Raw genomic sequence first — 15,379 nt, 5'->3', positions numbered from 1 at the left:
GTGCTTACAAGGATTTTCCCCTTTATAGTAGAGGGATCTTACTTTATTTATAATAAAAAATATATAGTGGAGAACCTATGATGAATTGTCTCTTCCTCGATTCTCGCCAAGATTCTCTCCCCTAGTGCGGTTGCAACGGCTCTTGTCTGCGAGCTCGATACTGCCTCGAGCTCGGTATTGGGTCGAGCCCTCGGCCTTGGTTCGAGTTTGACATTCGGGGTGAGTGTCAATCGGTCTGTGTGTCTCCGACAACCTTCACGTTGCCTTGCGTTTCGATTTGGTCATGGGCTCGATAATATACCGAGCCGATTCCTCGATCGGTCTTGGAGCTCGAAGCTTGTTTGTACTATCTTCGGAACTCGTCTCGAAGTCTCACTTCGGTCGCTTACCATTCGAACTCGATCAAACGTACGAAAGCCAAAATCTATTTTGACCGTATACAATACAATATACACTAAAACCCAGTTAATAAAATATCATGACCAACTATATGAAAATTTAAAGTAACAGAAAAAAAAACTTCTAATAGTTTACTGAGGAAACGGAAAGTTAATTTCTTTCCTCTTAATATGAGTTATCCACAATTCACAATCAACCAGACCATGCGTCTGAATGACATTGGTGTTGCATAAATCGCTCAACGAATTCATCTCCGGCATTAACATATTTGATTTATAGTTTTATATCACGGAAATAGAGAGCGACTAGCAAGGAAGCCATGTTCCCAGCTGGAAACATGTTCCTAGTCTGGCCTAAATGGTGCGCCCAAGGAGATTTCAATAGCTCTTGCTCCGCCTATCATTCTACTTCTTATTCTGGGAGTTATTGAAAGAGCGAACATTAACAGTGTCGGTATATTCTTCGTCTTACTTACATCTCATATTTCATACGTTCACAACCAGACTCATGAGTCAAAAGAAATAAAGTAATATGAGAACTAAAAGAAAAGGGGGGAAAAGGACATGCAAAATTTGTCTCTTGTGAAATGCAAAATAAACATTTGTTTCACTTCTGGTTGAGGGACGTGCAAAGAGTAAAACTATTCAGTAAATGGATGTAAGATTAAATTAGGTTATAGACATCTCCACTTTTCAACAATTAGTTTGTTTACACTAGAAAGTATACTGCTTAGTCCAAGATGAACTACTGACCATGCCACAATATAAAAAAATATCATGCTACAAATAAAAGAAATAAAATACATGAATACTAAAGGAGACAAGAAACTTGTGGAGTAGAAACATTATACATAATATAATTAAGCATATCGAAACAGTTCAAAAGCAATAATATAATATTACAAAATCTCATTAGTCCTCCTGTTTCATATATGATATACAAATAGTTATGAGATACTCTTGAGCAATAAATTCAAAGTTAAAGGAAAGAGTTCGTACCAAATAGAGTCCTATAGAGCTCTCCCATTTCCTTGACATCTTGTTAATTTCTCCCACTTCCCAAAACTTTTCCTAGCATTAATATATTTATTAACTTCTATTTGTTTGCTAGTTTAGTTTTTTTTAATTTTTTTTTTCTTGGACTGATCAGATGGAAAGTATCTCAACACTATCAACAGAAGCTTCAGAAAAGTAAGATCAAATGCCAAGCTTCCAAAGCTCAAACCAACAAGAAATCATCCATACCAGAATAAATAGAGTTTTCGAAAAATAATTGCTAGTGGAGGAAGACCTCCTAGAGATAAGAGACATATATAAAGGTTACATATACCAACCTCGCGCGATGCAATTTATGAATAACGCAACTGACAATGCATATGTCACCTACATTTGTATAGTCCAGAGTCCTGAAATTACCTCAGTGGCCCTGCAAGAATAATGCATGACATGTTAGGGTTAGCCAGACAGGTAGAGAAAGAAGCAAAAAACTCAAGAATTTGCTAATTGAGGAGGAACAAAAATATTTAATAACACATACTAATATCTTAGCACTCTCAAAATCACAAAGTGCTAGCGCATGTGTGTGAAAAATTTACCACCAAAAACAATATAAGCTAGTAAGCCACAATCTATCAGAACCGAAAGGCAAGAAGAGAAGGGGTAAGAAAAAAAAATATTAACGACTAGGCCGGTCGTTTTGAGTATTATAGCCATTTTCTCCAATTTATTGCTTATTCTGTGTTCATTTGTTATTATGTGACTTGTCGGGGTGGTTGGTTTGATTCCAGGATGTTTCGGAATGAGTTGGGACACTTAGTCCCAAGGTTGAAAGCCTAAGTTGAAAGAGTAAATCGAATGTTGACTTATATATAAATGACTCCAGAATGGAGTTTTGATGGTTCTGATAGCTCCGTACGGTAATTTTAGACTTAGGAGTATGTTCGGATATTGATTTGGAGGTCCGTAGATGATTTTGGTTTGAATTGGCGAAAGTTCGAAAAGTTAAAGTTTGGAGAGTTGAGAGGTTTGACCGAGAGTTGACTTTGTAGTTATCTGGCTCGAATTTTTGGTTTCGGAAGTTGGAATAGATCTGTTGTGTTAGTTATGACTTGTGTGCAAATTTTGAGGTCAGTCGGAGTTGGTTTGATAGGTTTCGGCGTCGATTGTAGAAGTTAAAAATTCATTAGTTGCATTAGGCTTGAATTGGGGTGTGATTCGTGTTCTTGATGTTATTTGATGTGATTTTAGGCCTCGACTAAGTTCATATCATGTTTTAGGACTTGTTATGTCAGTTACTGGTTTCCTTATACGCGATCACGAGTGGTGATCCGCGATCGCGAAGGGTTGTTTTGGCAACTGGTGAAATTTTGCTATGCGTTCGCGAGGATAGGTCTGCGATTGTGAAGCTTGGGAATTTAGTGCTACGCGAACATGTGGTAGGTTCCATGTTCGCGATGAAGGAAGAGGAGGCCTGGGAAGCTAGGAGCGTTGCTCTACACGATAGCATGAATGTGTCCACAATCGCGTACCTTTGGGGGAACTATTCACCGCGTTCGCGAAGAGTAATGTTGAGGGCAACATATTTTCTTTTTCGTGATCGGGAGGGACTTTCCGCGATCGCAAAGAGGAATAACTGGGCAACAGTCTTAACTATCAAATCGAGGGTTTGAAGCCATTTTTCATATTTTGAGCTAGAGATCTCGAATTTGGGCGATTCTTGAAGGGATTTACAAGGAGTTGATTAGGGTAACTGATTCTAACTCGGATTTGGTTGTTATACATGAATCAATCATTGTTCTTACCATTTAATTAGTGTTTTGGGTTGAAAAAGTTTGGAAAAATTTGTGAAACCTCATAGACTATAATTTGAGGATTTGAGTTGAGATTAGAATTGAGTAATTTTGGTATGGTTGGACTCGTTGTGGAATGGGTGTTCGGATTTTGTTAATTTTTTCGGATTCTAAGACTTGAGCCCGGGGTTGACTTTTTGACTTTGGTAAAAAAAAACTTAGCTTTATCGTATGGAATCGATTCCTATAGCTTGTGTTAATTGTATTAGGTTATTTGTGGCTAGATTTGAGTCGTGCGGAGACCGATTCGCGAGGCTATGGCTTGTTAGAGTAGAAATTTGCACGGCTTGAGGTAAGTAACACTTCTAAACTTGATATTTAGGGTATGAATCCATGAACTACATGTTATGTGTTTGGTGTAGAGGTGACTCACATACTAGGTGACGGGCGTGTGGGCGTGCACCGTAATAATTATGACTCGATTAATTTCGAGGAACTGTGTAGTTATCTAATCTTGTTATTTTCGTGTAATCTCCATGTGTTAGAGAAATTGAGTTGTGATTCATGTTAGAAACCATGTTTAGACTATATGCTGGTACTGTTGGGACCCACAAAAGCCGTTTTCTGTTGTTGAGTTATTTACTTAAATTGCAGTTATCTACTCAGTCGCATTCATCACTTGCATATAATATCTCCGACTCTATTATCATTTATTGTTATATCATGTATCATTGTTCGAGTTTATTGGCATGAGTTTTGTGAGCCCGAGAGACTAGATAGATTGATGACCGAGTGAGGCCGAGAGCCTGATTGTGAGTGATATTTATGTGATCGGGTTGCACGCAATAGCAGGCTTTATTGATTCATGCTATGATTGGCTTATATTAGCGCTTGGGCAAGATCTGCCCCTCCGGAATCTGACATACCAGCAGTGAGCGCATGTACCGATGAGTGCGAGTGCCGAGTAATTGAGAGTGCTGAGTGATTGGGAGTACTAAGTGATTGAGCGTGCTGAGTGAGGTTGCATACTTCGAGATTATGAGTATATGGCTTTATCACTGTGTTGCATTACTGTTGACATGCATATATGATAAGTAGATATCGAGATGTAACATACCTCATATTAGTCATACTTGGCATATTTTATCCGTGTTAAGCTCAAACTATTAAATACTTGAAAGAATGTCTACATCTCTAAACTACCTACAAACTAATTATGAGATTTTCCCTGAGTTATTATTGTCATTTCCTTGTTATATCTGCGTCGTTATTATCTTGATTTGGACTAAACCTGTTAAACGGGTCGGGCCAGCACACTAATAACCCAGTTTCACCCGGGTCAGCCCAGTCCGCTAGGGCAGTGGGACGGGTTGGGGAGGGTTAGGTGTGTAGCCGTACGAGGGCGGGCCTCTTTTGGTAACCCGTGCACCCGAACCTGGTTACCCACTACCGGGTTTTTACCTGGCTATAGCCCGGTTACCGTTATACAATTTTTTTTTATTAACTGTTGACAACGGTCAAATTCAAAATTGACCGTTGGGCAACGACCATTTTTTGTATTTTTGGCTATTTCAGCCTACCCCCTTAAGAAAATAGCCCTCCCACCCCTAATAATTGATAAATTATAATTTTAACCTTTTAAAAATTATAAATAGCCTCCCATCTTTTTTGTTTTTTCTCACAATTTTCTCTCTTACTACTCTAATTCTTTCTCAATTCCCTCTTGATAATATTGCTTATTGCTCTCAAGTTCTCAATTACTTATTATTTCAAGTTTCATCAAATATTTACTTTAGGTACTACAAAATTATAATTATTAAATATCAAGTATTCAAGTGAAGTGTGGTATCAATATCATCAAATATCAATTGAAGTGTGATATCAAATTTAGTGGGCTATCCGGACTCCCGGTACACTCGTTCCATCTCTTTCTCTTCTTTGGTGTATATTTTTGTTTTATTATTTAGAATTATTAATTTACAGTTTTAATTTAATTTACATAATGGATATATTTAGAGCAACAAAAAAAGAGTGTACTAGTAGGGGTGGTACTAGTAAGAGTAAAAATCCTAAAAGATCAAGAGGTGGTACTGGTTCTTCTAGTAGCTTTACACATATTTCTGAAAGTTCACCTGAAAATTTAAATATAGATTATGAGCAACTTCAACAAGATTATGGTATAGATGACAATTTAGATGATATTCAATCACCTGATAATCTTGAAACACCACCACCTACACTTGGTACTGCTAGTCAAAATACTAGGGGTGGAGGTTGTGGTAATACAGGTAGGCCTCACCTCCCTATTAAGAAGAATCGAAGAAGTAAGTGTTGGAATATTTTTAAAAGACTAGAAGAAGATAAAAATTATGTAAGATGTCAAATTTGTAAGAAAGTTTATAAACATCAGACCAGAGGTAAGCAAGGAGGAACGAGTCAACTTCGTAGGCACATGGTAAATAACCACCTTATTGCATGGGGTGCTGATGCGGAAGGTGACCAACAAAAACTTAACCCGGTTACTGGCGGTTTAATAAGTAAATACGATATAGTGAAGGTTCGGGAAGAATTAGCTAAAATGATTGTTTTAGGTTGTTTACCTTTTAGTTTTGCTGCTTCACCATATCTTGTTACTTATATTCAAAGAATTTATAACTCTTTGTTTAAAAGTATTCCAGGAAATACTTGTAGAGCTGATATCTTTAGGCTTTTTGGACAATATCAGATATATATCCGTTATTTGTTCGCTAGTCTTTCTTGTAGAGTTTCTCTTACTTCTGATATTGATCGTGCTGTAAATGAAAATGATTATTTGACTGTTACATGCCATTGGATAGATGATAATTATTTTATGCAAAAACATATTATTGCTTTTAAATATGATGAAGATCAAAGTCATACTTATGCATTTATAAGTAATACTATCCATGAAGTTGCTATATTTTACAATCTTTCAGAAAAAAGTTTTGTGTATGTCATTTGATAATGCCTCTAACAACAATTATACTATTACACTATTAAAATTGCATCTACACCTACCACTTCCTGAAATATTCATGTGAGGTGTGCATGTCATATTTATAATTTAGTTGTTAAGAGTGACCTTGAATTATTTAGAAATGAGATCACTTTAGTTAGAAGAGTTATTGGTGTAATTCAAGAAAAGAATAGAAGTGTTAGATTAAATGCATCTAAGGATAAATGTGTACAATATGGACTAAAACCTAGACTCATGCCTGAAGAAATAGCTACTAGGTGGAATTATACTTATTTATTCTTAAGATGATGTTATAAATATAAAATGCCTATAACTAAAGTTACTAATTCTTATTTTACCGATCCTAACCGTTTGTTAGATCTAAAACTTGGGATGTCATTGAAGATGTTATAAAAAATTTACAAAACTTTTATGTAGCTACACTTGAGTTTTCTGGAGCTTATTATTCTACTATTACAAATGGTTTAGTACATATTACTGAAATTTCTCTTTTACTCCATAATTTCAAGAAGAAAGAAGGATACATTTTTGTTATTGAATCTATGCTAGATAAATTTAGGAAATATTTCTATCGAATTCCCCATATTTATCTAATTGGTGCTATTTTAAACTCTTCTACCAAAATGGCCACTTATCGCCAATTAACCACTGCTTTATATGTTTATATGGCTATTGGACCAACTAAAACCCCTGATGTTGAAACTTGTGTTTCTGATCTACACAAATATTTACAAACTTTATATAATTATTATGCTAACATTGTTAATGCTTCTACTGCTGTAGATGCAAATATTCCTTCAAGTTTAGTTTATACATCTACATCCGGCTCTTTGGAGGATAATGATGGAGTTGAAGATTATTTGATTTGGTCTACACTAGGAGAGCATCAACAAACCAGTAGCAGGAATATTGATGAACTCCAATTCTACATGCAAAAGTCACCAGAGCCGCGCACAAAGGAATTTCTATTGCTCGGTTGGTGGAGGAGCAACTCAAATCAATTTTCTGTTCTTTCAGTCATGGCACGAGACGTGCTAAATGTGCTAATTTCAACGGTCGTATCAGAGAGCGCATTTTGCCAAGCAAGGCAGCAGCTAGAAGATACCCATCATTCATTGGGTAGCAACGCTTTAAAAGTTCTAGTGTGCTACAGAGATTGGATAAGATCAGAACGGCGAAATCAAGGGCGTGAAGAGGTAGGTGAAAAGAAGGACAAAAAAATTAGAGATATAATGGTTTATGGTTCCGATTCAAGCAATGCCGGAAACCAAGAACCTCATATTGACATGGATGAACTTACAAAAAATGATGCAAAGCATGTGATGCATTCTTTCTTATTTTTTATAATTGTTATAAACTTTTAATTTTCAAGTTCAAAAATAAAAGAATTAAAATAGAACTTACAAATTAATTTGAAGTACTATTTATTATTCAATGAAAATATAAAACCAAAGCCTTCGGAGTTTGATCCTTACATATTGGTCTTATTAAATATTTTTTTGTAGCCACTAACTTTTAATTTTAAAATTTTAAAATATTTCAAATTTAAAACTTTAAACTTTAAAGTTTAAAAGTCTAATTTTATGCCTTAAAATACTTATTTCCTTAATTAAAAGTTTGAAACCACTTAAGTATAAATTACATTGAATAAGAAAAATATAATACACTAAAAAACAATAACTCGGCCCGGTCCGATCCCGCTAAGCCCGAACCCAGACGAACCCTAATTAACCCGAAAATTCCCAACCCACTAGCAGCCCGGTTAGTCAGCCCACTATCCATCCTGGACCACTAATCGGACGGGCTATTTATTTTTGTGTCTAGCCCAAACCAGCCCATCCGGTAAATATGTATAATTTGGATTGAATCTTATGAGCTCGTCACTGTTTTCAGCCCAAGGTTAGTACTATTACTTATTGAGTACATTGGATCAGTTGTATTCATACTACACTCTATACTTCGTGTGTAGATCCAAGTACTTCTAGGCACGACGGATTTGGAGCTTTATCTACTTGGAGACTTTTGAGGTAGCTGCTTTGGCGTCTGCAAATCTCGACTCTCCTTTTCAGTTATTTAGCATTGTTCTATCTTCCTAGACAGTTATATTAGCAGTTCCACTGTGTTGACATTTTAGTAGCTCATGTACTTAGTGACACCCGAATTTTGAGATTTTTGTATTGAGTCGTGGTATTTTTTATCTGTTATTTATGAGAATTTCACTGTTAAAGTTATTTCATCATGTTTTCAAATTCGTAAGCATAGTTATTTATGATTGTCGCCTTCCCTAGTTATGTGATAGAGCACGAAATGTTATTTTTTGGGTCGTGAGAAGTTAGTATTAGAGCCTAGGTTACATAGGTCTCACGAGTCATGAGCAGGTTTAGTAGAGTCTTGCTGATCGGTACATAGACATCTGTACTTATCTTCGAGAGGCTACCTAACCCTTAGGAAAACTTCACTTTCTTGTATTCTTGTCATGCGGATTTTTTGATTCTGGAAACTAAACTTCTCACTATAAAAAAAAACAGCGTTTAGCGACGAATTTTAGCTAAATACCGACGGCTTAGCGACGAATTTTATATTTTGTCGCCAAATAAGCTACAAAATATTTAGTATCAAATATAGTGATGGATTAACGACATATATTTATATCCGTCGCTAAAAATTAGCGCCTTTATTTTACCTACAAATTTAGCGACAAAAATGGGGAGACAAATATTATTAAAATATAGCGACAAAAATTTGTCGCTGCCTTTATTTTACTTAGCAAAATATTCCAAAGTTATTTGCGACAGAAATTCCATCGCTAGATTCTTAAAAATAAATTTTGTAGGTTAACTTGTATCATGTATATGTTTGTGGTTTATTGTAATGACCCGACCGGTCGTTTTGAGTGTATTCGTCCCGATCCCCTATTTACTATTTTTTCCGTATCTATTTATGCTTATGTGACTTGTCGGTAGGTCTTGTTTTTGGTTTCGGAAGCTTAAGTCTTAGAATTTTTGACCGTAGTCGGAAGTGTGTGAAGACGACTCTGGAATGGAGTTTAGTCGGTTTCGTTAGATCCGTTGGGTGATTTTGGACTTAGGAGCGTGTCCGGAATGTGAATTTGAGGTCTGTAGCTAATTTAGGCTTGAAATAGAGAAAGTTAAATTTTTGGGAAGTTTGACCGGGGGGTTAAATTTTTGATACCGGGGTTGGATTTTGATTCCGGAATTTGGAGTAGGTCTGTAATGTTGAATATGACTTGTGTGCAAAGTTTGAGGTCAATCGGACCTGGTTTGGTATGATTCGGCATCGTTTGTAGAATTTGGAAATTTCTAAGTTCATTTAGTTTGGATTGAAGAGTGATTCGTATTTTTGATATTATTTGAGGTGGTTTGAGGATTCGACTAAGTTTGTATAGTGTTTTGGGACTTGATGGTATGTTTGGTTGAGGTCCCGGGGGGCCCGGTTAAATTTTGGGTGGTTAACGGATCATTTTTGGACTTTGGTTGATGGCTGATATCTGTTGGTGTATATTTTCTGGTTTCCTCTTACGCGTTCGCGAGAGGAGCCTCGCATTCGCGAAGGGTGAATGTGAGCTGGGAAGATTTTGTTCTTCGCGTTCGCGAAGAGAAGTGAGGCAGCTGGGGACCCCAGGTCTTTGGTCTACGCATTCGCGAGGTATAGGTCGCGTTCGCGATGTGTTGAGCTTGTAAAGCTTCGCATTCGCAAAGCATTGATCACGTTCGCGAAGAGTAAACTGGGAGGCAGTATGAGTTGGCCTACGCGTACGCGAGAGGATGGTCGCGTTCGCGAAGAAAGAAATCTGGGCAGACAGTATTAATTTCAAAAATAAGGGTTTGAACCCATTTTTCATATTTTGAGCTAGAGAACACGGAATTGGGCGATTCTTGAAGGGAGTTTTGTGGAGTCGATTGGGGTAAGTGATTCCTACTTGGTTTTGGTTAAATCCCATGATTTCATCTTTAATTTTATCATCTAATTTGTGATTTGGTGTGAGAAATTGGGGAAAAAGAGGAAGAACTCTTGAGTTAGAATTTTGAGGTTTTGAATGGGATTCTGTTATCGGATTTGAGTAATTTTGGTATGGTTAGGCTCGTCAGTTAATGGTCTTTCGGGTTTTGTCACTTTTGCTGTATTTCGAGACATGGGCCCGGGGGCCGGGTTTGGGCCGATTTCGGATTTTTGGCTTATAATTTCGTGTTTTCTTGTAGAATTGATTCTTTTAGCTTATATTAATTACATTGTACTACTTGTGGCTAGATTCTGGGCGTTTGGTGATTGATTCGAGGGGCAAGGGCATTGCGGAGTAGGATTTTGCGCGGTTTGAGGTAAGTAACAATTTTAAATCTTGTCCTGAGGGTATGAAACCCCGAATTTTGGTATGATGTGATTGTTTTGGAGGTGACGCACATGCTAGGTGACGGGCGTGTGGGCGTGCACCTTGGGGGATTGTGACTTGGTCCATCCCGCGAGACTGTAAAGTCGAATAGCTTATTGTTAATTACATGTTCTCTCCGTCTTATAGAAATTTGACTGCCATTCATGTTAGAAACCATGCATAGGCCATATGTTATCATTGTTGGGACCCGTAGCAGTCGAGTACTTGTTGAATTAACTTCTATTTGTTGTCTTGAACTCAGTCACAGTGCTACTTGCAAATCATATCTCTGTTTCCTTTTGTTTTTTGTTGACACTTGTTATTATCTCTTTTGGCTGATTTGTATGATTCTCTGGAAGCCCGTGAGAGCTGGAGAGGCTAGTGACTGAGATAGGGCCTGAGTTCCGAGTTGTGAGCTATGTGAGGGTATATGGATTGGGTTGCATGCCGCAATGAGCCTTATGACTATTTATGAAATGTGGATCGGGATGCACGCCGCAACGAGCCTTATGGTTACTTATATGATTTAGTCAGGCTGCACGCTGCAGCGATATAGCGCTTGGGCAGAAAGGAGCCCCTCCGGAGTCTGCACACCCCGAATGAGCGCAGGTACCTATTGAGTGTGAGTACTGAGGGCTGAGAGCCGAGTGATTGAGTTGTTGTGACGAGTTGAGTGACTGCTGCCCTGAGAGACCGTACTTACTTTTTCATTTGTTGATACACTTAGTTGCTATCTGTCATTATCGTGAAATTTCTGAAAGACTCTATATCCGAATTTACCCCGCACTTTAACTGTATAAAACTGATTTGATTTGAACTGCCAGATTTGAAAGAATGTCTATTCCTTGTTGGAATTATTGAAAATGAATTGTATTTGTATAGCTCGTCACCACCTTCTCAGTTCCTTATTTATTTCTGTTACTTGCTGAGTTGGTTGTACTCATGCTACACCCTACACTTCATGTGCAGATCCAAGTGTGGTTGATCAGGGAGGTCGTTGAGTTCGTGCGCGATCGAGTACCGGAGACTACGAGGTAGTTGTCGGCATCCGCAGACCTTGTCTCTCCTTCTATGTTTCTTTCTTTTCTGTACCGATACTTAGACATTGTTTGTATTAGACTGGATATCTAGATGCTCATGACTCAGTGACACCCCGATGTCGGGCTATTTTTTCGCACTTATGCTTTGGGTTTTACCCCATTTTTATGAAAGACTCTGGTTATTTTAAATATATTAATTCGTTTCTGTTAAATGTTGAAAATATTTGGAGATGTCGGCTTTCCTAGTATCACGATAGGCGCTATCACGACGGGTTAGATTTTGGGTCGTGGCATTTATCATCCCCAGTTGGAAAGTCTCCGGTTGTCAAAATTCAATAGGAAATGCATAATTGTTGTTCTCAGACATTGATATTCTTTGCTAATTTATTTCTTGATTTCTATAGATTGGAATTTACTAATGTAATCTAACTTGCTAAATTATCCATGCGCTCATATATAAGGATAGAGAGGGCTAAGACAGTAGGTTTATATTTGGCTGCCATAGATTGGAATTTACTAATGTAATTTGACTTGCTAAATTATCCATACACTCATATATAAGGATAGAGAGGGCTAAGATAGTAGGTTTATATTTGGCTGCCAGTCGCATTAGAAAAGCTTGTGACGGCAAGTATTTCAATAGAGACATTGATTAATTCTCTTTCATCATTCCAGTTTGCTTTTGTGGGCCATGAAATTATTTAAATTGATACTAAATAATGATGTTCATGCCTGATGTGATTGGATAAGCTACTTGAGACCGTATTTTGGTTTCCACCATTTATGGCAAGGATTCAGATAAGTATATTTTTAAGTCTCAATTTAAACAATCAAAGCCTTCTTATTGTATATGTATGTTCATTTAAACTACCATAAATGGTATAGGCTAGATTCCCTTCTTTCTAACATGATTGGTATTAGTCTTCCAAAAAGAAAAAAGTTAAGAAAACAGGAATTAGAAAGCTGATGTTTGCTAATAAAGTAAGTTGTTGTTTGCTAATAAATGATATTAGTTGTATAAGAGTGAGTATATAGTTTACTAATAAGTGGTATAAGAGTGATTATAAGTGGTATAAGATGTTGTTTGTTAATAAAGTTTAGATTAATAATACAGTTAGATATGCATTGTATCATATCCTTCTTTATTTTCATATATTTTGTGGACATGCCTCGAGGGAGAGGCCGAGGAAGTGCAGGTCGTGTAAGCAAATCTACAGTTAGGAGTAATGGTGCTACTCGTTAAAACATGCCTACTATTCTCATTCCCACAACTAGTCCTCAAGAAGGTGGAACCAGTTCCTCTGGTGGACCAGATCACATCAATCAAGTTCAAACATCAGGCCATGGTAGTATCCCACCCATTAATTTGGAATCATCTCCAATTGTACCTAATCTGAGCAACACAATAGGCTAGGGTACATCTTCTCAAAGCAACCTAATAGGCGAAGTTGAATGTAGCAGTACCCGTGGGCCATGGACGCTTCTTACTATTTCTCCCACTAGGTTAGTCGATGCTTGTACTATTATTTTTGATATATTGTTATTGATATATGGTATGCCTTGGAATAATGTCTTCTAATTTGTTCAGGTTAGAACCTTCAAGAGAATGCTCTGAGTGTATAACTAATTCTTTCAAGCATGAACTTGATCCTAATGGAATCAATTGGAAAAACATCTTGGATGAGACAAAAAGATTTTATTTTGGAGAATTCAAAGTATAATCCATCATAATTGAATTTAAAAAGTATATTAACTTTTATATGTAACTTATTAATGTTATTACTTTACAAAATTATTTCAGAAGGTATTCTACTGGGATTCTTCAATTGATATTGTTGTGTGGAACCAATGGGATCATAGGGCAGCAAAACAATACAGATATTTTATTAGCAAACTAAAATAAAATGGGGTGCAACGGAAATCTATTCCAAATGATGTGTGGCAAAGTTGGATTAGACTTTGGAAAGATCCTAAGTGTGTTGAAAAGTCAGTAATAAATGCAAACAATCATTGTGGTGGTGGGAGTGGAGTTACCACTGGGACTTACACGGGTGGCTTTATCAGTGTTGGAGAGCATCGCAAGATACTTGTAAGTGTATATAAAATATCTGAAAATATCATTTAAGTTTGCACTAATTAGAATCTGAAAATCTTATTTAAGTTCGGTTGCCTGAAGTTGTGAGTTGTGGATTGCCTCTTGTTCTGTTTTTAATATTCTGTGCTTGAAATTATTGTTTAAAAATTTCTTTTTGAAAAATATGGGTTGTCAGTGTGTGCCTAAATTGAAGTTAGCAGCTCGATGAAGGGATTTTAGGTGTTGATTTATTTATTGCTAGTTGTTGACCTTTCTATTTACAAGAGTGAACCTTTCTTAACAATTAGTGCACCTTTCTTAACAATTGAAAAAATGTTTGTTAAAGGAATTGGCCAAATAGTACTATTAACTATTAAATGAATGTGTACATCCGTTACAGCCATTCAATTTTTCTGTTTTTGATTTCATGGCGAATGATATGAAATAAAAAACAGTAGTAAGGTTTATTTCACGAAACATGCATCCTTGTGACACTATTGGAAGTTTGACTTATCATAAGCTAGTACTAAGCTAGTAGACAGATTTTGGCACCAAAGAAAAAAGTTCTTAGGCCTTAAACTAACAAGATTTTAAAAGTGGAACTTATTTAGTTTTTAGTTTCTCTATTCTACTTAAGTTGCTTCTTTTTCTCTATATTATTTTTCAATCTCATTTTTATATAAACGTCTTTTTGCCAATCTTTTGAATTTAATATATTTTGTATAGCCTATTAAAAAGGGTCGAGATCCAACACCAAGTGAGATATATTTGCACGTCCATACACATGGTAATAATACAAAAAATTTTGATGGTGAGAAATCTCGAATCGTACATGTAAGTAAACTTTTTAAATAATTTTATTGACTTTACTTTCATATCTTTTTTTATTTTGTAAATTGTATACTCAATATTTTTTAATGTTTCAATTTCACTAATTATTAACTCTTCTGTAGGAAAAGTATCAGGAAATATTACAACAACAAACACAGAGTCAATCTGATATTGATCAGTGTAAAGCATATTATGAAGCTGCGGGAGGAGAAAAGAAAAGAAGAGTATATAGTCTTGGATCCCAAGAAAAATGCTACTACGGGCCAAATCTTCGTGACTCTTTTGGATCTGATGCAACTTCCTCAGCAGCACCTTCAAATGCTCAATCAACACCGATAGGGAATCTGGATGACTTAGTAACACGATTGATTCATGTACTGACAGATCATATAGTTCCTATAATCGTTGAGCGGGTACGCGAATTAGTTTCTTTACCCTCGCATCAGCCAAATATTAATCTTACCAACCACCCATCAGATGTGGCACCTACAGTTCCTACCTCTTCTACTGCTACTAACATTGATGAGGTTCATGCATTGGGTTCTGATGATGACCATGACTCTCCAGCTTCACATAGTTAGCCTATTTTGTTTAGACTTTATTGTTGGTGCTTATGGATGTTTTATACTTAACGATACAGTTATGATATATATTTTGGACCTTGTTGAATGTTAATTTATATTAATATCAATCACTTTTAATTAATTATATTTAATAGTATTTATGTAATATGCTTGAACAGGGTACATTTTAAATAATAAATAAATTAAAAATTTAAAAAAATTAGCGACGGATATTTTTCGTAGCTAAAATTAACGCATAAAATTAAATCTTGCAACGAATTGGCGACAAACAATTTTTA

The 15,379-nt window shown here is 36.3% G+C and overlaps 1 pseudogene; it reads left to right on the top strand.

The window, feature by feature from the left end:
- Nucleotides 1–15,099, top strand: part of LOC107829295 (uncharacterized) — a 117,434-nt pseudogene extending 102,335 nt beyond the window's left edge.
- The last annotated feature ends 280 nt before the right edge of the window (nt 15,100–15,379 follow it).

This window comes from Nicotiana tabacum, chromosome 23 (assembly GCF_000715075.1).
Source record: "Nicotiana tabacum cultivar K326 chromosome 23, ASM71507v2, whole genome shotgun sequence".
Taxonomy (NCBI): Eukaryota; Viridiplantae; Streptophyta; class Magnoliopsida; order Solanales; family Solanaceae; genus Nicotiana; species Nicotiana tabacum.
Note: the sequence above shows the minus strand (reverse complement) of the source record. Positions and strands in the feature narration are given on the sequence as shown.